Source organism: Rhinolophus sinicus, linkage group LG02 (genome assembly GCF_036562045.2).
Source record: "Rhinolophus sinicus isolate RSC01 linkage group LG02, ASM3656204v1, whole genome shotgun sequence".
Taxonomy (NCBI): Eukaryota; Metazoa; Chordata; class Mammalia; order Chiroptera; family Rhinolophidae; genus Rhinolophus; species Rhinolophus sinicus.
Window position 1 is genome coordinate 199,075,687 of NC_133752.1, and position 22,910 is coordinate 199,098,596.

A 22,910-nucleotide genomic window follows, 5' to 3' on the forward strand; every position below is an offset into this window, starting at 1 on the left:
GCGCTTGCAAAGGTTCATGCACAGGCTGCATTTATTTATTTTTTACTTAACACACACAGCACGGCTGCCTTCCCAATGCTTTACAAAATTAGCACGTGAACCCCCTGAGGGGAGGCGCCCTTCTTATCCCCACTTTGCAGATGAGGAAACTGAGACACTGGGGAGTTTAGTCTGTTGCCCAGGTCTTCACCGTCCTCTACAGATGTCGACTGCAGTGACGGCGCCCTTGGGGTCCCGGTGAGCCAGTGCGTGCATGTCACGCGAGGAGTGAGCACTGCCGTCTCCCGACTCCTCCCTGAGCCACCAGGCTCAGCTCTGAGGCCCGACCAGCTTTCATCAGCTTCGGCACTTCCCGTGTGGACAGTGAATGTTGAACACACCCGCGGAGAAGCAAACTGCACACACAGACAAGGCCCCTCACCACCCCACCGTCCAGCAGGTCTTGGGGACAGGCTCCGATGAGCAAGGAGAAAGGACAGATGTGGCGCGCTGGGCGGGTGTGTAAGCAAGAAGTTCCTGGTGCCTGTGGAACCCGGAGACATTCCCGGCTAAGGAAGGCGAAGGAGGCCCCTCCCTCGCTGCACCCCCTCCCTGAGCTGCTGTGAGCAGCGGGCAGTGGGGAGCAGGATTCAGGCTGTCAACACAAGGGCTTTGACAAGCTGGTTCTGACAGCCTCAGGGAGCCACAAACACCTCGGCACTGTGGCTATTTATAACTTTGTGCCTCTCGTCACCCAGAAAGAGGGGAAACAAAACAAAGCCATTTGGTAAGAGGTGTGGGCAGCCTCGATGTGGAGGCTGCACCCTTCAGGGGGGAGGGCGGCCCACATGGGCTGCAGGGGCCGGAGGTCTCTCCCTGGACAGGCAGCTGCTGGCCTCCCTCGGGCCCTGCGGGGCCCCAGGGCCGGAGCTCAGCACAACTGGGTCAGCACTCTGGCCCACCCACTGGCGTCAGCCAGGAAGCTTTCAGAAGTACAGATGCCTTGGTCCCACCCCTCGAGGCTCTGAGCTGATGGGTCATGGATGCGGCCTGGGCACCAGGATTTGGGAAAATCCCCAGGTGATTCTTATAAGCAGTACAGTCGGGAGACCTAGAAACAGAATATGTGACGTGGAGCCGGACATTCCCTCCTTCGAGCCTCAGTTTCCTCCCTTGGAAGACAAACAGCTCAGACTAGATCATTTACGATTTGTTTTCTTTTCTGGCCTGGCTTCTCTGCCGTTCAAAATGCCACCATCCTCAGCTATGCTGCCCCCCGTAACTCACTGTTTCTGGCACACGCTGCTCAAAGGGTTTTTTCTTAGGCTGGTGACGAGAACAACAAGGGAGGAAAGCCACCGCAGGAAGAGTTGGGTGTCCTGGTCCACCAGGCCGGGCGGCGCCCCCCAGGCCCTCGGGGAGCCCAGCCGCCAGTTATCGCAGCGGTCGATCCACCCAGGAAGCCGTGACGCTGTTACAGGCTCGTGCGGGGCTGCGTTGATGTATTAAGTCGGTCTGAAGTATCTCCCACAGTAATCTCATCTGCTGTATTTTCTGTCTGAATTGCCGGTGTGCCGCTGATGGTGACATCCACTTCCCTCCTTCGCGTCCAAGCCGCTCTCAGGGTCTATTATCCATCATCATTTCTACCCTGAGTGAGCCTTTAGAGGAGAAAAGAGCCGTGCGGGGATGTAAGAGACCTCTCCTTTGTGATGAGATTACAGGGAGATAAAAGCGACCCAAAACACAGGGAGGAGGGGTGGGAGGGAGCCGTTCCCTCTGTCCCCCTCCCCTGGCCAGCAGAAGCAGGGGTCTCAGGAACCCAGCCATGGCCACCAAGGGCCCTCGAAGCTGGTCCCCCGCCTCCAGCCCCTCCCTCCCTGCTCAGTCCCTGAGGCCCCACAGGATGTTTCTGGAATAGGAATCTGATCATGGCTTTTCCTCCTCCAAAGTCTTCCGTGGGTTCCTAAGACCCTCAGTGGCCCCCTCACACTGTGGCCGTCTTCACCTGCCCTCGGGGACCTCCCCTGGGCTCCCCAGAGCTCCCCGGAACCCCACAGCTCCCATTGCAGGCCAGGCCTTTTCAAGGCTGGTCCCCACGTCAAGACCTCTGGGTCTCCAAGCCGATGCCACGGGGGTATTTGCTGCAGCCGTATGAACGCACTAAGGCTCAGGTGTGCTTGTGAACCCCTAGGACACAGGCAGAGCCAGAGGACAGCCCGGGCACCTGCTGGCCACTACCAGCTTCCAGCTCAGGGAAATCAGGGCCTCCCTGAGAGACGCTGGTCCTCTTTGGGGATGAAGGCCACTGGCTACGGAGCCCACAGTGTGGGGTCAGAGAGCACCAACTTGCTGGTGTGTGATTTTAGGAAAAGGATAAAGAGCACCTCCCCCTCCTCGGTCCCGAACCTGTGGACATGAGCCGGGGAGAAGCAGCACCGTCGCTGGACTGTGTCCCCCCAAAGAGATGTGAGGGAGCCCTGACTTCTTGTGAGTACAAGTGTGAGCGTATGTTCAGATGTCGTCAAGTTAAGACACATCCCCTGTGTGGTGTCCTTACAGAAAAGGCCATGCCCAGAGGAAAGATGAGGTGACAGGGCCCCCTGAGAAGACCACGTGGAAACTGGGGTGATGCTGCCCCAAGCTGAGAGATGCCTGCAGCTACCAGAAGCCAGAAGAGGCAGGAAGCGTCCTTCCCTACATGTTTCAGAGGGAGCGTGGTCCTGCAGACACCTTGGTTTTGGACCTTTAGCCTCCAGAACCCTGAGGGAGTGGATTTCAGTTATTCTAAGCCACCCAGTTGATGGCACCTTGCTCCAGTGGCCCCAGGACAAGGCTGCAGAGAGATGCCATGTGGATGCCACAGCAGAGGACATGGTCTCTACAAGTCCACAGTGATCGTGGTTTTGACAACAACTCTGTGAGCAGGAAATGACCACCTATGTCCAGAGTAAGAGGAGTCACCACTCCTTCCAGGACGGAAGTGTCCAGCCTAATCCCTTACCACCTTACCAGTGGGGGGTCCCCCAGAGAGTGGTGCCAGGTAGGGTCCTTACAAGGAAAGACAGAGGCAGAAGAGCCAGGGAAGGAGATGTGATGATGGAAGCAGTTTTTGGAGTGATGGGAGGCCATGAGCTGAGGGATGTGGGGACCCCACACGGTGGGACAGGCAATGAAACGATTCTCCCCCAGAGCTCCCGAAGGAACGTAGCCCTGCCCACTCCTTGGTTTTATCCCAATGAGACCCATTTTGGGCATTTGACCTCCAGAACTGTAAAGAGAACATATTTGGGTTGTTTGTTAAACCATGAAGTTTGTTGTAATTTGTTACCGTAGCAGCAGGCAACTGCCATATGACATACTTGGTGATTCATAGTTTTCAGTCTCCACCAGGGCCTGGCAGTGCTGGCTGTTTCTCAAGGAAGAACAGAAGAGGGCATGGCGGCTCTAACAGCTCAAGGTTCTGTGCTCCAATTCACTGTCTCGGCCTCCAAAACGTCAGGCACCACTCATCACCAGCTCTTCCGGTCCAAATGGCAAAGCAGCTTGCACAGCTGCCAGGACCTGGTGCAAAGCCGACTCTCACTCTGGACCTCACTCAGAATCAGGACCTTTGGGTTACTGAGTAAATGGGCCAGGGAGGCCTTTGGAGGGATTCGTTGCCGCCAAAATCTAATACCCAGCACCCACTAGGTGTCGGACCTCTCATTCACGGTTGCAGTGAGCAGATGCAACTGTCTGTCCAACCCCTGAAGGGGATATTTTGACACAACGCAGACCACTGAATTCCTAAATCTTCACCAAGGTGACGGCTTCCCACACCTTCAGAAACTGTGTGGACAGTGGCGGAGATGGGTCAAGTGGTGTCCAGCTTTCCACAGACATTCCAGCCAGGTGCTAACGAGCCCAGAGGGGAGAGGTGCACAGTCTGGGGAGAGGTGATGTAGTTGGTTAGGAAAAGAGAGGACCCAAAAGCCTTCAAGGCAGACAGAACAGCCAGACAAAATCTGAAACCGCCTGAGCCATCCTGGCCACAGATAGAACCCTGGTTTGAGGCTGGGAGAACAGGCTATAGATATTTTCAAGTTTCAAAAGGAAGGTGAGGAAGCAAATGAAGATTGATTTGGCTACTGGAGTGTTTGTCCCAGTTTTTAACTCAGAAATGTTTGAAACCTCCTCTTGGACTTTGAAGATTTCCAGAGAGGGCAAGACCTACACCTCCTGCACAAGGCGTCTCACAGCTGAGCCCCCACGTTTTTATTCTTTGAAGTCCTTGCTAACAAGGAGCCTTGTCCCTCCCCCTCATTTTATACAAGTAAACATCCTTAATTGAAACTCCTGGGCATTTAACATTATTTATAACTCTGCAAATTAAAAGCCTCACAGAACCCTGGTGCTGTCTCACAACCGGTGTTTCCTGGACCGCTCCCTGATTATTTGGGAGATGTTATGTAGCATCAGCAATTATAAGGTTGATTTAAAACAGAGCGATCAGGGCTGCTATTTCAAAGGGAGATGGACAGACATGTATATTTGGACATGAAAGCGTCTTCTGAAGAGAAGAGCCATCCAGGAGCTTCAGAAGCAGACGTCTAAGTTTCCACAGCGCGAACAAGAGCCCCTGGGAGGCTGCCATCCCCTCCCTGCCTTGTAACCCGACCTGGCGTTGTCTGTCCTACTTACTTACCTTCACCTGTCACATGCATTGCCTCAGATGTCCCTTCCTCCCCCGTAAGGGCTGCCTTCTCCCTGGAATCTGATGGAGCTGGCAGCTCACAAATTTTGCTATGACTAAGAACCACATAAAATTCCTGCTAAAATTCTGCTCCCTGGGCCCCCACTGGAAACTTTTGATCTGTAGGCCACAAGTTGGGGTCCGGGAAAGCCCCCGAGGTAAATGGGGTACACCCCCCAACCACGGAGTATATCCCCTTTAAGAAGCATTGGTTTAAAATATCCCCTGATGAATCTGTGCCAGTTTTCCCAGGATGATGGAATGCTGAGGCCATTGGGCACAGTCGCTGTGCTGCAGGCACAGCCTAGTGGCCACCTTGGGCTGGAAAGCGGCAGATAGAGGGGGCATGAATGTCAGGAGACAGAAAGCTCTTTGCTCCTGGACCACGTGGTCTCAGCTTCACTTTCTGTGTCCAGAGCTAGTTTGTACTGGTCGTCCACGGGCCAGTACAAAGCCATCCGAGGGCCTGTCCTCACCTTGTGGGGACCATCCTGCCTGCTCAGTCCACAGGCCCCGCTTTCAGGGCTGCTCCTGCTCTCCCACGTGCCAGACGCCTGCGTTTGGAAGCCCAGGCGCTGGCTTCTGCTCGTTCAGCACCTTGGAGAGCTGACCCGGTTGCAGGACTCAGCAGGGCTGTAACCTCAGCACTCTTTTTGTACAGTCCCTGCTCACAGCAAGCACAAGTGACAGGCCTCCTTCCAGGAACTGGGCACTGTGGCAGCCAGGCCTGAGCCCCCACGTGGAAGGGGACCCAAAAATGTCACCTCTCTTTGCAGGCTTAAAGGTAGAACCTAAAATTATACAACTTCTAGGAAAACATAAGAGAAAAATCTGTGGGATCTTGCGCTAGGCAGAGTTCTTAGATTTGACACCAAAAGCACATGTCATAAAAGGTAAAGGATAAATGGGATTTCATCAAATCTGAAAACTTTTGTTCTGTGGACAAACCTGCTATGGGGATAAGACACGGCCAAGCCTGGGATGGGAGAAGTATGTGCAGGTCACACACCTGACGAAGGTCTGGTGCCCAGAACACACGCGCGCAAGACTCCATTCTACAGAGATTCGCTCTCCCAGCTGTGGCTTTTCCCTTTCTAACAGGTCTTATGCTTAATTTTGTACAAAGACTCTCTTGCTCCAAGTGATATGATCAAATGGTTTTTCTTCACTAGACGGACAATACAGTGTATTGCACTGACTGATTTTCAAATGCGGACCTTTGCATTCCCAGGATGAGCCCCACTTGGTTGTGGTGTGTTTCTCTTTATGTTTTGCTGGGTTTACTTGCTTGATATTTTACTGAAAGTTTCTGTGGCTACATATGTTCATGAAGGATTTGCTCTGTAGTTTGGTTGTTGTTGGTTTTCTTATACCGTTGTTGTCCAGTTTAGGGGGTCATGGAAAGGCTGACCTCATAAAATAAGTTGAGAAGTGTTCTCTTTTCTACTTTCTAGAAGGGGATCTTCTTTAAAGGTTTCAGGAAAATTCTCCACTGAAATTATTTCACCTAGAGATTTATTTTCCCAAAGAATTTAATTGGAAATGTAATTACTTTAGTAGTTACAGCGTGATTTTGCTCATCTATTATTTCATGTTGAGTATGTTTTGGTGGTTTGTGCTTTTTGAGGAAATAATACGTTTCATCGAGGTTGTCAAATATGTGTGTAAACTTGTTTGCAGTTTCATGTCTGTGGGATCTGTTGTGATCTCCCATTTCATCACTGACATTGGTCATTTATATCTTCTTCCTTATTTTCTTTTTTTGTGTTGCTGTAAGTTTATCAATTTTATTGTCCTTCTAAAATTAAAAAGTGTCTTCATTGATTTTATCTATTATTTTTGTGTCTTCAATCTGTTCATCTTTATATTTCTTTCCTTCTACTTCCTTTGGATTTATTTTATGTTTCTTTTTCTCATTAATTAGTGTGAAAAGTTAGATTATTGATTTTAGACTTGTCTAATATAAGTTTTCCATGCTATAAATTTTACTCTAAGCAGTGCTGTAGCTGCTTCCTATAGATTTTGGTATATTGCACTTTCATTTTCATTCAGTTCACAATATTTTTGAATTTCCCATGAGTCGCTTTTTGTGACCTAAGGGTTATTTCGTAGTATGTGGTTTAATTGTCAAGGGTTTGGTGAGTTTAAGATACTTTTCTATTTCTGGTCTAATTTTATTATGGTTACAGCACATACTTTGTGAGATTTCAATTATTTTAAACTTGGAATGTTTTATAAGCCAAGGTTTGACTTACTGTATACCATATGCCCTTGCAAAGAATGTGCACTCTGCCTATGGTGGTGAAGTATTGTATACGTGTCCGTTAGGACAGTTGGTTGATGGTTTTTTCAGTTCTCCTGGACACTTATTTTCTGGTTCCATCTACTGAGAAAGGAGGACTGAAGTGTCCAGCTGAAAGTGTGGACTTGTCCATTTCTCCTTTCAGTTCTGTCCCTTTTTGCTTCCTGCGTTTTGAAGCACTGTTGTTAGGTGCATATATATTTATGGCGGTTATGTCTCTTGGACGAGTCAATATTTTGTCATTATGCTATGTCCCTCTTTATCCCTGGTAATTTCCACTGTTGTAAAGTCTAATTTATCTGGTATTAAAATAGTTCCCTGAGCTAGAGCTTCCACAACTTGTGTTGCTTTATTTTCTGTTGTTTCCCCGTAATCATGTGACGTCGGTGTGTTTCAGTAAACACACATACACGCATGCACGGGTGCACCCTTGCTTCGAAGTTTCAGTACAGTCTACTAAACATACTAACATCTGGGGGGAATGACATTAAACTGAAGCAACAAGGATGTCTAAATTCTTACAGACACCTCGTCTGAAATGCTGAGACATCCGATAACTGAATCATTTTACTGCCAGAGTTACAATATCAAACCCCCAAATCCCTGATTGAGGTCTGTGGCCAAATCTACATACACTGGCACATATAGGATGGCAATGGATTAACTGAAAAGTCTGTTTGCTACAGTACAGAGCTGATTAGATGCAAGTCCATGCATCTTATTTCCTTTCTACACTTGTTCAAAACTATATTGGACAAAAGAACAGTGTCAGACACTCCTTGAATTGGATGTTTCTGACCACCCGTCTTTGAAGTGCCAGCTTTCCACGTGTCAAGGCACAGCTGGGTCGAGAGCTGCCATCCAGTGTTTACATGTGAGGACAGAGAGAAGGGCTGGGGGTGCCAGGCTTCATCTGTGCAGAGCCATCTTTGAAGCTGTGTCCAGTCAAAGTCTCCTTTGCAGCTCTCAGGCCCCCGCTTCTCATTTCCAGGACAGCGTTTCTACCTGGTGGAACGTAGCAAGTTAAAGCACCTGTCAAGTGGAATCTGGATTTTTTCCAAATCAGTTTACATCATGTTCAGGTTACATGACAAGTTTCATGATTAAGTTTCAATGACTCCTACCAGGTCAGGCGTGCCTTAAACACCGTGCACAGATGTGTTTTCACACACAGAGAAGCAATGAGGGTTTTAGTGCTAACACCTCTGTGGGTGATGTTTACACGGGAAGTAATCTGATGCTCTAATTTGTCAGTTTAGGTTAAATGGGAGAAAGAAGATGACTAATGTGTGAGGATTTGTTTCATTCATTTCTTTGGCAAATATTAACTGAATAGTTAAGTGGTCCCAGCTTCCCCCGGGCGCTGGGGTCGGCACGTGGGACACAGGCTTTCCAGAGACACAGAGTAGGTGGATCAACTGTGGTTCCTTTGTCTGTACTCAGATCAGCTTAATTCCAATGTCGAGCCCCCTCCCTCATGCTGAAATGGGACTCTTAGTCTTGTCAACCTAAGGGACCCTCTGTCACTTTAGAATTCCTCATTAACCCGATTGAAGCGAATCCTACTCATGGTTGTGACCCACTCCTGCTTTCTCCTCGGTGACATCTCAATTCAGGAAAGCAGAGTGACATTGCTATTGCCATTTAGGTGACAAAGTCCTTCATGGGCTACAGCTTGTGAGGCCCAGGGGCGTCTGCCAACAGCGCCCCCTGCATGACCCCAGTGCCCCCTCCAGGCATCCCACATTTTGTCACAAGGACGATGTTTCAGTGTCCCTTCATTCTGGTCTGGATCTGCAGGAGGCGAGGCCTCTGTGCCTGAACCCACTGGCTGTCATTTACTTCCAGGTGGCAGCCATCGCCACACCTTTCCCAGGTGCATGTCTCTGCAAGGCTCTGTGTTGCTACATGGATGGTGGGTAAAAAACATTGGGTGGACGGGGGGTGAGGAAAGGATTTGAGTCAGAGGGAGCGGCGTTCGTAAACACCAAGCTTGAAGACCACGAGAAAGAGAAGTACCAGGAAGAGAGAACGGCTGGGACGGGGGTGGATGGAGAGGCCAAATGAACAGGGAGGACGTGGCCTGGGGAAGACGAGGGAGGGTCAGTGTGGGCTCTCTGGGGGCAGCCGTTAGTGAAACAGGACATCCTCATCCGGGAAGGAAGCACGGTCAGCATTACACCCATTGCTCGCTGACTCAGGTCCCAGGAGCTGAAATGGTGGGCCATTCAGTTGGGCAAAGGACAAGAGGAGAGTGGTCCTGAGAGGAGGGGCGCACCCAGCTCTGTTCTGGTCCAGCCCGGCTCCGGGAAGAGTTCAACGCCTTGTCCTGTTAAGGGAGTCGGGCTGTGTGCCCCTCCCCAGAGGCTGGGCATTTGCTTTCTGACCTCTGCTCCCTTCGAATGGTCAGGTTTTATTAGCAAAGGAGGACTTGTCATTAGGAACCGTGAAAGAAATGGGCTTTTAAAAACATAACTTGGAAAAACAAAGGTGGGATTGACTTACGTAAACCTCTAATTACCAGTGAAATGCAGCTCACAGAATGAAAAAATTGCCAGGTGAAGTGGTTTGTTTAACTAACTGGACACCTCAGCTATCACCCGACAGCTGGCTGTTTCTGGGGCAGGCCTGGCCCCGCGACCTCGCCCCGGGGCTACCTCGCCGACCTCTTCTGGGGTCCCTTTTCAGGGTTTCAGAGGGTCACAGCATTCCTCAGAGTGGATTCTGAGAGTCTTGTTCATAGGCCTTCTTCTATAACTGGAGTTCTGTTTTTTTAAACAAACAAACAAACAACAACAACAAAAAAAACAGGCATAAGCAACAGAGAGACGAAGGGCATGGGTCCCAAACAACTTCCCCCAGGAATTCCGGTGATTCTATAATTCATCAGAAATCCTTTCTTGTCAGGGAGACATCCGGGATAATCCCATCTATCTTTAGAAACAACTCAAAAATGTAATAAATCCATTTAGAAGAGAGATTATGAGACAAGAAGAAAAAACAAAGGAAAACAAATAAAATCCTTCTAGAAATCACAGCTGTATCCGACGCACTGACATTTGGGGGGAAATGACTGCAGTCAGATGACAGTTCTGTCATAGGAACAAAGACAAAGGAAAGAAATACAACACATAATTAGTGTTTTTGAGGAATAACACAAAAAGATATGCAAACGTATAACAAAAACTCACTTTCTTGAAGTAATGGAATACTTGAATGTGCAGATGGAAACAATCTGGCATCAGTCAAGGGGAAAATGCTGGGAAAAGATCAGCACTGAGCAGACTCTGAAGGAGACTGGCCGTCCAGGATGTCCTGAGAAGGCCGTAAGGCCGTAAGGCCGGCGGGGGCCCAGGCTCAGAGTCCTCACAGCAACAATCAGGGGGAAGATTAAACAATCGACCAGCGTCTATAAAGTTCTGACGAGGAGCAGGCAAAGTGCCCCTTAACGTAAAGATGAAGGACATCCCCATATGCAAAACCCCAGAAACGGCAGGACCCCAAAAGCCTTCTTGGGGGAAGATGATCCATCTCACAGAGAGAGGAATCTAAATAAACACAGATGGAGACGGCATTTTCAAGACGGGGAGGATGGACACTGAGAGGACTGAGCAGTAAACTACCTGTAAGTGACTGTGAAGCGGTGGGTGGGATTCCAACAGGAGACACGGCTCTCAGTACAGCCGCGGCCAGATAACTGCCTCATAGAAACGGGGCAGAAGTGTAACTGTGACACCCCTTCGCTTTCATGGGAGAGAGTCAAAAATTACTATAGAAATTCCAAACACATGCTTAAAACACACGATGATTGTTGTTCCACAAGGACGCCAGACAACTCAATGGGGAAGAAGGGTCTTTTCAACGAATGGCACTGTGACAACAGGACACCCACGTGAAGAAAAAGGAAGCTGAACCTCTAAGTCACACTATATACAAACATTAACTGAAAATGGACCCTAGATCTAAACACAAGAGCTAAAACTATAAAACTATTAGAAGAAAACAGAGTATTTACTGGTTTCTTGGATGTGACACCAAAAGGGCAAGCAATGCAACAAAAAAATAGGTAAATTGAACTTTATCAAAATTAAAAACTTATATGCTTCAAATGACACCATCAAGAAAGGTAAAAGGACCTCAGCATGGGAGAAAATATTTGCAAATCATCTATCTGATAAAGGACTTGTGTCCAGAATACATAAACAACTCTTACAAGCTCAGTAAGAAAAACATAAATGATCCTATTTTTAATGGTCAAGTTTCTATTGCATAGACATTTCTTGAAAGAAGAGACACAAATAGCCAATAAGTACATGAAGAGATGACCACTATCATTAGATATGAGGGAAATGCAAATCAAAACCACAATGAGACGACACTTTATACCCACAAGCATAGCGATTATTGAAAGAACTAACATTAACAAGTGTTGGTGAGGATGTGGAAAAAGGCCTCCAACATCACGGGCAGGAATGGAAAACGCAGCCACTGTGGAAGTCAGTTTGGCGGTTCCTCCAAATGTTAAACAAAATTATCAAGTAGCCCAGCAATTCCACTCCAACCTGTGTATACACCCAAGACGAATGAGAACACGTCCACACAAAAACTTGTGAACATAGGTTCACAACGGAATTACTCACAATAACCAAAAGATGGAAACAACCAAATGCCCACCAGCTGATGAGTCGATAAACGAAACATGGTGTGTTCGTCCAATGGACTAGTATTCGGTCATGAAAAGGAATGAAGTGCTGACACACACTACCGCAGGGATGGACTTTGAAAATATCATGCTAAGTGAAAGAAGCCAGTCACAGAAACCACATATTTGTATGATTTCATTTATCCGAAATGTCCAGGACAAGCAAATCTATAAAGACTGAAAATGCATTGGTGTTTATCAGGGTTGGAGGCTGGGGACCACGGAGAACACATTCAGAGTTAATGGCATAGGATTGCTTCTGGAGGTGATGACGCTGTTCCAAAATCAGGTCCCGCCTGCGCTACCTTGCGGATACACTAAACCCACTGAATTGTGCACTTTAGATGAGTGATTTTTATGGGATCTCAATTATATCTCAATGAAGCTGCCATAAAATACACAATAACTCCACTACACCGATGCAGTTAGTCACCATGTTATACTGAAATGTGTGCACAGCTTTGAAATGAATCAGTCTAGTGGGCGTATCTTTATTTGCCGTCCCTTGATCTCAGGGCCCTAACGCCCCGTGCACTGATGCGTATGTCAGGTGGCCACCACTGGCCTGTGCCCAGCAGCACATGACCCTCTGCACGTATCGGCATTAATCCCATCACTCCCCACGAGCACGGAGCATGTACTACTGTCCTCCCCGCCTCACAGAGTGGGACACTGAGACCTGAGGAGGTGACGTTGCTCTTCTCAGGCCGCACAGCTGGAAGGTGGGGACGTGGGATCTGAGCAGGGCAGCTCACTCCACAGCGGCGCCACTGACCTCTGCTCCACACACTTCCCCACGTAGAATGGTGCTGAACTCCTCCATTAAAAACTAGATGGATTGGAGCCCGTTTTCATTTTTATGAGCCCATTTCATCTGGCTCACACATTTATCTGCCAGTCTGTCAATTTATCCTGCAATCGGTACATAGCTACAGAGATAAGTCCAGAATAATCTTCTCCAAATATTATCTGTGGTTATCTCTGGGTTCTGAGAATTGTGGAATCTTTCATTTTTTCTTCTGTCAGCTCTGAGTCACTTCACTCACTTAGGATAAGCTTGAGTCATTTTTACAAAAAATAAAAATCGCTGTTTCTAAGATGGAAAGACCAATGGAAAGATGGACAGATATATAAATAGATAAGTAGATGGATGAATATTAGATAGAGATATAGATATATGCATGCATGATAGATGATAGATAGAAAGATAGACAGACAGGAAGAGAGGAGGAAGGAGGAAAAGTACCATGAGACACGTGGATTCTGCCCCAATCACAGGTCTCCTGGCTCTGAACCAGGACGGGACCCAGGTGCGCGGTGCTCTTCTGAACTGCAGTCCAGCGGGCCGCTGATGAGGGTTTGGGAGTGACTGATGTAGCAGGTCACGCGAGACGGGGCGTCTGGAGACCTGGTATCAGCTCTAAGTCCACACCATGTGCTCTGTGAGGATAAGACCCTTCACCTTGACGGGCTCCAGATTCCTGACAGTCATGAAGCACTGTGAGTGGGGAATCAGGCTCTGTGTCAATTTCGGTGAGTTTTCTTGCTTCAGGGAGCAGTGTGACAATCACAGCTGTACGTGACTATGCATTCTAAATTCTTAATCTGCGCTTTTCTCTCTAGCTTTGTTTTTAAATGACTTCTTAATTAGGACTTTATTTCTGAGCCACCCCAAGCTCCGAGTTTACATTATTCCATTGCTGACTTCATGTTCTCCCATTTCCCCTTCATTTCTCCTGATATTTGATGAAAGCATTTCCTTTAGCAGTTGTGTACGTTTAGTTCCATTTGCTTTACTTAATAAATGTACACCCTCCCTCCAAGAACCCCAGTCTTCCCATGAATTCTCTCATTTATTGTCTCACTCGCCCATTCATTGATTCATTTTTCATTATTTCTGAGTATATGGTGGGCCCGTCATGATTCTGGAGGCTGGGGACACGAAGTACCCAGTCAGAGCCCAGTTCCTGGTTATGTGTAAGGTGCAGGAGATGCTGTGGGTGGGATCAAAGCCACAGCAGAACAAGCCACGGGTCCTCAACACACACTCTCCCTGACTCAGTGAGCTCCTGTGTCCATGGAAAGACGCCGTGGGTTCACAAGAATCTCACAGTCCCGGTTGGTAAAGTTAACAAGCACGGAAAAAAAATAAAACATTCATTCATTCATTCATTCATTCATTCATTCATCCATTCACTCATTCACTCATTCACTCATTCATTGCCTGGTGAGTGCAGCTGGGCTGAGAGGTAGGTAGACAAACACATGCCCTTCTGTCCAGGAGCTCAGAGGCCACCTGGGGAGATGGACCTGACAGCCGTCACTCATAACAGGAGAGGAAGGAAGGCGGGGCTACCTCTCTGCAGCGGGGTTAATTCAGGAAGGTCTGAGTTAGGCTTGGACAGACAACTTGGAGTTGGATGAGTAATGAGGGGGAGGAGATTTCAGGATACAGGGAAGCTTGTGTGAAAGGGTGTAGGTGTGGAATTGTAAGGCAACTTGGGGTTTATCAATAGCTCAACGAAATGTGGCTGAAAGGCATGGTCCATGGACCATGAGGCTGGGGAGCGAAACGGGCAGGTTGCGGGCTTTGGCTTTGCACCGAAGGGGGCACTATTGCAGCCCAGGCAATGACAGGCCTGTGCAGGATCTCACACCCGGACCGCAAGATCAGACCTTCCTGTCCTTGAGGGGGGGCGATCAGGGCAGGAGACCCGCTGGGAAGTGTTGGCAATATTCTTGGTGACAGAGTCAGCAAGAGCAACGGCCTTGGGACTGGGAAGGAGGGAAGGACAGAGCCAAGAAAACAGGAAGTAGAATGTGTGGGGTCACCTGATTGGATGCTGCCACTGAGAGACCAGCGGGTTTGTAGCATCCCCGTTTGTGGGCGCAGGCGCACAGGGTCCCCAAAGACGGACACAGGCCACCAGGAGTCCGGTGTTTTGGGGAGTGGGGAGAGTTGGGATATTATCACTAATGAGGTACCATAGACCTCAACGTGGGTCAGATGTCAATACAAGAAATCCTCCATAAATCGCGAACAGTGTGAAGCAGGAAGACACTGACATCAGCTGAAGGGTCAGCGAAGCGCTGGGGTGGGGGTGGGGGAGGGGCTTGCCTTGTGTCTCAAAGATTTTAGAAAATGTCACGGGGCATTGACGACTGGGTAGCTCTTCTGAGCACACCCCCGCTGCAGCAGGAGCCCTAGGTGTCAGTTTCTGGAAAAATCATGTTTAATGGCTATTCCCCTGGATTTTGGACTCTACTTTTCTGTTAAGTTTTTCTTCCCTAAAAACAAAACAATGCAATAACAGAACCTGAAATCATCATTCTCGCCCCAATAATTTTATTGCTTAAAAAAAACAAATGAGACAATACACAAAGTGCCTGGACACAGAAGGCACTCAGTGGCCCCCCACCCCCGACCCCTCTCCCACTGCTCCCACCCTGGGCCTGCGGGTGTTTCCTCTGGGTGCCCGGAGCCTCTGCAGACGTCCTGCGGAAACGGAGCACCCCCAGCTCCACTGCCTCCAGCCTCCGGCTCCATCACCCCTCAGTGCATCCTGACTCCAATTGCCCATATTTCATCTCAGCTGTTGAAATGTTATGGCAGAAATCACCATATTTGTGAAAAAGCACCATGTTCTGCCATGAAGCCGGATAAATACGAGATTAAATTAAAAGCTGAGCGTTTGGTTTGGTCTTTACGGCTAATTTATGGGCCGGCCTCCCTGGCCCTTTATAGCACATGGGCTGTAATAGATGCTTCTATCCAAAGGTGCCCGTTCACGTCTGATTCTGCTCTGTCGCTGACAGGGACCCTGTGAGGACACGTTGACTTATCGCAAAGCTGCTGCACAGTCTGTAAAGATGCCTCGGGTCCAAGTTCACCCTCTGCTTAGACCAGGTAACTACACGAAAGAGATGTTTTATGATTTGGAAACTCCTATTATGATTCTTCAAGGACGTGCCTCCGTCACGGGCCACTCTCACGACCTGGAGACCCAGCATCACAGAGTCACCAGGAGATGCTTGTCTGGGCCTATCAGCCCCGCAAGGTTGGGGCTGCTGGTCTCTTTCTCCTGCTGAGACCAGTAGTCAATGGACTCTGCCGTCCTGGGTGATGTGTGTGGGGGTGGGATGAACGCTGTAGGAGCTTTTCTTAAATACTAGTTTGTTGCCACACCTCAGGCCTGCATGGGGAGGTGTGCTTTTGTGATATGACTCCTGTAAAGAACAGAAACAAATACTAGTAACAGCAATGAAAGCAGCCCACAGCCGTGAGCAGGCACTACACACCTCACAGGGACCGCTCTCTCTGCCTCGCTACCTTTTTTTTTTTATTAAAGTTTATTGGGGTGACAATTGTTAGTAAAGTTACATAGATTTCAGGTGTACAATTCTGTAACACATCATCTGTATCTCACATTGTGTGTTCACCACCCAGAGTCAGTTCTCTTTCCATCACCATATATTAGACCCCATTTACCCTCTTCTAGAGCCCTGCTCCCCCTTTTCCAATACGGGGCTAATATCCAAAATATACAAGTAACTCACACAACTCAACAACAAAAAAACAAACAACCCAATTGAAAAATGGGCAGAGGACCTGAAGAGACATTTCTCCAAAGAGGACATACAAATGGCAAATAGACATATGAAAAAATGCTCAACATCACTACTCATCAGAGAAATGCAAATAAAAACCACAGTGAGATATCACCTCACCCCAGTCAGAATGGCTCTCATCAACAAGACAAATAGTAACAAGTGTTGGAGAGGCTGTGGAGAAAAAGGAACCCTCATACACTGTTGGTGGGAATGCAGACTTCCGTTATGGAAGGCAGTGTGGAGGTTCCTCAAAAAATTATGACTAGAATTACCATGTGACCCAGCAATCCCTCTCCTGGGTATCTACCCAAAAAATCTGAAAACATTTATACATAAAGACACGTGTGCTCCAATGTTCATTGCAGCTTTATTCACGGTGGCCAAGACATGGAAATAACCAAAGTGTCCTCGGATAGATGAATGGATAAAGAAGTTGTGGTATATGTACACAATGGAATACTATTCGGGGGTAAGAAAAGATGCCCCTTTACCTTTGACCCTGCACAGCACCCCGTACAGTATTGTTCCCATTGGTCAGATGAAGACACTGACGGCTCGGGCTTCCCAGGGCAGATGGTGCTGAGAGGCTTTGGACCCCAGCTCTCTGATTCCGATTCCGTACCAAGCACTTCTCTCTTTTTTAACTTCAAGTTGCTGCATAACATACACACACACAAAACTGCCACAGCATAACAGCACACCTCTGAGAAATTTCATCAACAGAACCCACCCATGTAAACAGCGTCCACATCAAAAAAGACAGAAGCAGGTTGGGGTTAGGTCTGCCCACGGGGGGAAATGTGCACAGTGGATGTAGATTGAACGGATACTGGGCGGGCGGGCCCAGAACTAGGGCCACTTTCTCAAGATGCCACAAACCCTCCACTAGGAAGGAGTCAATAAAACATCTGCCTTTGTTTCCTGGCTGAGCTGCGGCAGGAAGGAAAACACTGCCAGCTGCAGTGGTGCACAGAGGGAGAGTTTATCTTACAAGGGTGAGGGTGAGGGTGCAGGAGACCAGCAGGAGGACGTCCCCCGTGCATAATCCCACTGGGGAGAGTGGTCAAGAATGGGCAGCGGAGCTGAGAGGTCGCCGGTGGGAAGAGCACAGTTGCACTGGGCTCAGCTCCCTGTGCACCCCCTATTAAAACCTCACCCCTTCCTTAATTTGTATTTTTACAATGCGTTTCATCCCTGGACATAAAAGTTCCTGGTTCACCATCTCTTCTGTGGAGTTCAAATGGGAAATGTCACATCACAGCTTTCTTTCCCGTGTAATTATGGGAGCTGAAGGTGAGGGTTTCCTGGCCTGAAAGCAAGGAGGCCTCAGCTCCTCCCTGCACGTTCCAGGGACGTGCACCTACGATGACGCCTCCAGGACGCGCCCACGCGATGCCTCCCGGCGCCTTCAAAGGCAAAATGTGGTGGAGCAATGGAATCGCACTTCAGTGTAGGCTCCTCAGGACTCGAGAAAGCCACCTGGGGAGGTGGCTCACTTGCCACAAATGTTTGGAGAGAGAAGGGCTGGCGTGTTGTGCTGTGTCGACCAGGGAGGCAAGGCTGCACCCACCACATCTCTCCCAGCTGCAGGCCCGAGGCAAGACCAGGGGAAGGGGACGAGGCACTTGCTGAGCTCTTGTCACCCACTCTATTGGACATCATAGCCTTTGTTTAAAAGCAAGTACCCTTAGGTCTGGCCTGATCTACCCCCTTGCATAGATGCCTGACCACTCTTTGGACACCTGGCTGCCACTGGACACTCAGCTGTGCTTCAGCTTGCCCAGTGGGAAGCAGAGGGGCAGAGTGGGCCCCGAAAAGGGGTGGGAATCAGAGCACACTGACGGTGCCCGTGGGGTCACCTGGGAGGTCAGAGAGGCCACTCACTGAAGTTCTGCAGGTGATTTTGCTGCTGCAGGAGCCAGCTGGAGTGGGAGGGGGTCGGGAGTTACGTTTGGACAGCTCAGCAGTGTTGCCAGGGGACGTCGGCCACCAGGTGTCCCAGGAGCCTAAGGCACCAGCCAGCCCTGGGAGCAAACAGCACGTGTGGAGAGGCCAGTGTCAGATAGAAGTAAAGTGAAGTGTTCCACCCACGGCAGGGAAAGAAGACCTGTTCTCAAAGAAAGCGACCAGGATTATACTTTCAAGAATCATCCACCAAAAAAAGGAAAACATGAAAACGTTGATGATGTTTCCTCGGCAATACCCAGGCCGTGTGCGCCGTGCAGGGCGATGGGAAGGGCAGGCGTGCAGGGGCCGAGGGGCTGGCTTCCAAGCCCCCCATTGGCTCTGCCAGCCTGTCACTCCTCAAAGCTCCCTGTCATGTTTGTGAAGGGTGACAGTGCTGGCCCCTCGATCTTGAAGGTTCCAAAGAGGAACTGTGCCTCCCTACAGGGAGCAGGGTTATAAAGACTTCAGGGACCTTTCAAAGGAAACAAAGTGACAGCAGATGCACACGGCAAGCCTATCAAGGTGAAGGATGGAAGGGAGGGTCAAGGTTCAGGGAATCTCACGTCCTGTACTTTGCAAAGAGGGAAGACGTGCTGCTTAACTTCTGACATCACCACGCCTGAAAGTGGTAAACATTAAGGAAACCATGTTAATTTTTAAAAATAGATGTAAAACCTCTAAATTATACAGAAAAGGAGGGCAACAGAGTCAATTCGATTCAACCAATGTACCGAAAAGGGGAAATAAAACAGACAGACAGAGACATAGCAATCGGTGAGCACAGAGTCGGAAGCTGGAGTGGGGCCCAGCAGCTCAGTGAGGTACATTCATCCAAACGGGTCGGACTCACCAGGTAACCTGCAAAGTCCTACATAAAATCCACACCCCCAAACAGGCCTCCACACGGTGCTACTCACAAGTACCTGAAAGCACTGAAAGGTTGACAGTGTGGGGACAGAAGTAATCCAGGCGTGGCCAAAATTAAAGAATAAAGCTCGGGGAGAGCTGGAGTAAAAATACCGATATTCCATAAAACAGACCATGAGACAAAAGCATCATTATGAACAAATGGGCCCCTTGACAATGATGGAGGGGCAAGGTGCTGAGTCAGGATGCACTTAATGCTCCCTTGAAAGAGACACCGCGGATGTGCACGGAGCCGCAGAAGATTCTGACACGTGCGCACACGTGCACACACACACACACACACACACACACACGCACACACCATCGCGGAGGCTCTGCAATAGATCACTCACAGGGACCCAGCCAGGAGTGGGCCCCGCCTGTTTCTGTGAGGAACATTTTCTTGGAGCTCAGCTGCACTCATGTATGTGTTGTTGTCTGTGACCGCTTTCAAGCTCAACGGAAACGTGAGGTGGTTGTGCCGGAGGCCGTGCGGCCCTGAGGCTGGAGATATTCCGGTCTGGCCCTTTCCTGGCCAAACCCTGACAGAAGATCAGAGGAGCTTCGGAGTGTGTCCGAGCTGCACGCGTGGGTAGAACCGTCCACACCGCAGTGAGGTAGAGCGTCCTCTTCTCGAGGACACAGGGACGGTTCTGACACGTGACCATATTTCAAGGCACAAGGAAGTCTCAAAACTACGAGAAAATCAATAGCGTCCAGATCACTGGCTGTAATTCTGTAACAATGCGTCTCTCAGTGATGTGTGAGCATAAAGAAGACACGCAAATGGAAAGGAGAGCGTGTTTGGAACTGGAAAGGAATGAAAATGCTACTTATCAAAACTTGTATGATGCTGTTAGAGCAGCACTTGAAAGAACATTTGTACCTGCGAGGGACTGTGCTTGGCAAGGGAAATGGGAAAATTAATGACTGAGGTGTCTCACCCAACATATTAGAAAAACAATAAGGAGAATCCAAAGAAGGTAGAAGGGGAAGTAATTTAAGTAAATATGTAGCTGTAAGTAGAAACTGGGCCTTGGGCGTGACTGGGGTCCCCAGTACAGCAAACCTCCGGTGTGCATGGGGGGGGGCTTTCCAGACGGAGGGAGGGGCCCTGCACCTTAGGGGAAAAGCGTGCTTTGGGATACGGAGACCTGGGAGGGGTTACGAGGTGGCTTTCTGTGCTTCCACACGGCCCAGACTCTAAACCTGAGAAGCAGCTGGATTCTGCAGGCCCTACAAAACCCTACTGTTGAAGGTTGAGTTTTGTCTCCCTTCAAAGGTAAGTTGACATCCTAACCCGAAGTCCTGCTGAATGTGGCCATTTTGGAAACAGGGTCTTCAGAGTAAATCAAATCACAATGAGGTCCTCAGTGCAGGCCCTAATACGACATGACTGTGTCCTTATAATAACGGGACACTTGGACCCAGAAGCAGACGTGCCCAGAGGGAAGATGGCCATGGAAGGTGGGGGACTACAGCCATGCTTGTGCCTAAGATTGTCAGCAGCCTCAGAAGCTGGGAGGAGACAGGAAGGAGCCTGCCACAGGCTTCAGAGGGAGGGTGGCCCTGCCAATTCCTTGATTTTGGACTTCCAGCCTCCAGACTGGGACCCAATGCGTGTTGTTCTCAGCCATCTAGTCATGGGGCTTTGTCTCGACAGCCCTTGCAAACTACTGACTTCACTGTGTGGTTGTGGGGGGTGGGGAGCAGGGCGGGGTCCGCTCCCCGAGGTGAGGCTCCTGCTTTGCGTTGCACTGGGGTATCCTTAGGGCCTCGCCTGGAGGACAAACCCGTCAGGTCACACCCTCCTCCTTGCTTTGTGTCTCTCCAAGTTGCTCAGCGCTGCTAACGTAATGCTCACGCCCTCACTGACCTGGTCAACTGGCTCCTCTCCTGTGACGTCGGCTCCAGGAGGGCGAGGACAGGCTGTCTCTTTCCTATGTACCAGTGTCTGGAACAGGGCCTGGAACCCGGGGAGAGCTCCCCACGTGTTTGTTGACTGAGTAATAAAACGAATGAACAGATACATATATTTTAAACTCCTCTGTTTAAAAAAAAAAAAAGAATAGAATGATCATAAAGACCATAAGCCACAATGAGTGTCCAGAGGTCGTTAAGAGAATGTACGACCAAAACCCACGAGGAAGCACTCCCTGTACCGGACACCTGCTGCGAAGCCTCTGTCATTATTAAAAATCTGAAATGGCATAAAAATAAACACATAGATGAACGGACTAGAACGGGGCACAGACATAACGTACAATATATTGAGGAATTTAATATAAAACCAAGAAATCTCTTAACTCAGCGTGAAAATGGTGGTTTATCATCCATGCAGAAGACGATAAAGCTGAACTCTCACTTCTTACCATAGACAAAAACAAATTAAAATGCGAAAAGAAATTCTTGGAATCAAATGATGCAAATTACATGTGTACATCTTCAGTATTAGGGATACACTGATAAATTAATTTTCAGTAATGGCTTTCCCCCTAAGAAGTCTAACAACAAGAACAAAGCTAATTCCACTATGGGTCAAGACAGAGTGAAAACAGACCTATTTCTGTGTGGTACTGGGTGGGGAGAAAAGGGCAGGGACACCAGTGTCCCCACACTGCTGCTCTCCCTCCCCAGCTCGGAGATAGAATATTCTTAGGAGCACGAGCGTGGTCTCCCTCAGCACGCAGGTGGCTCGGTGGCTAAGGTCACATCCTCCCCAGTAGGGCTGGGTCCTGGGACATAGCAGCCAGGAGCTGAGTCCCAATGGACACCAGGGAGGAGACTGGCAGGCTCAGCACAGCCCTCGCTCTCCCCCTATTTTGTTGGGATTTCGCGTCCTGTTAGTACTTGGCCAAGTGAGAAGCTCAGACCCCACCCAGTGCAGGGGTCCTGGCAGGTCCAGGGGTCGCAATGGCAGCTGTGTGTGCAACCAGGCCCTCGTCCTGCACGCCCAGCAGAACCATGACTGCCCAGCATGGGGCCCTCTCCCCCAGGCCTGGCACAGCAGACACTGAGGACCCAGCTTCCGGCGGCTTCTTTGGAAGCATGAGGATTTATTTACACTCAGCCCAAGTCCTCCTCTTCCTTAGGAAGAAAATATCGACAGCTGCACAAATCAATACCCTTTCCTTCCTGGGTGGTGTTGATCAACACCAAATTATCTCAGTTTTGTGACACATACTTTGATAAAGGATACTTACCACCCAGGTCCCAGCACGTCAATACGACCTTCGCTTTGATTTCCACTGGAGGGAAACGAGCCGAATCATGGAGAAGACGTCTCCCACAGTGTGTCTCCTGGACTCCTTTCCCTGCCTCACCGTTCAGGGAGCTACGGATCCATGACCAGAATTTTAAAATCATATTAACACAATGAAATGGGATATTTCTGAAAGTCCTTGTAAATTTTTCTTTTCACTCAAGTCCCCTGAAGTAATTTTGGTAAAAATGTTTCCATGATCTAGAAAATTGCTGTAAAGAACAGAACAGGAGTCCAAGAACCCACCTTCCAGATTTGATCAGTGCTGTCCTTTGCCGCTATGACTTCCTGCTGGGGAGGCGGGTCCTGCCAAACGCACCCCTCTTACCCCCACCCTTGCTGTGATTCAAGTTAGAGAGAGAGTCGGGATTCCAATGGCTAGAACCAAAGTGCCGTTTTTATCACACGTAAAAGCTGGCCTGGAGGAGATGCTGGAGTCGTGACCTCAGGCTTGGGTTCACCAATG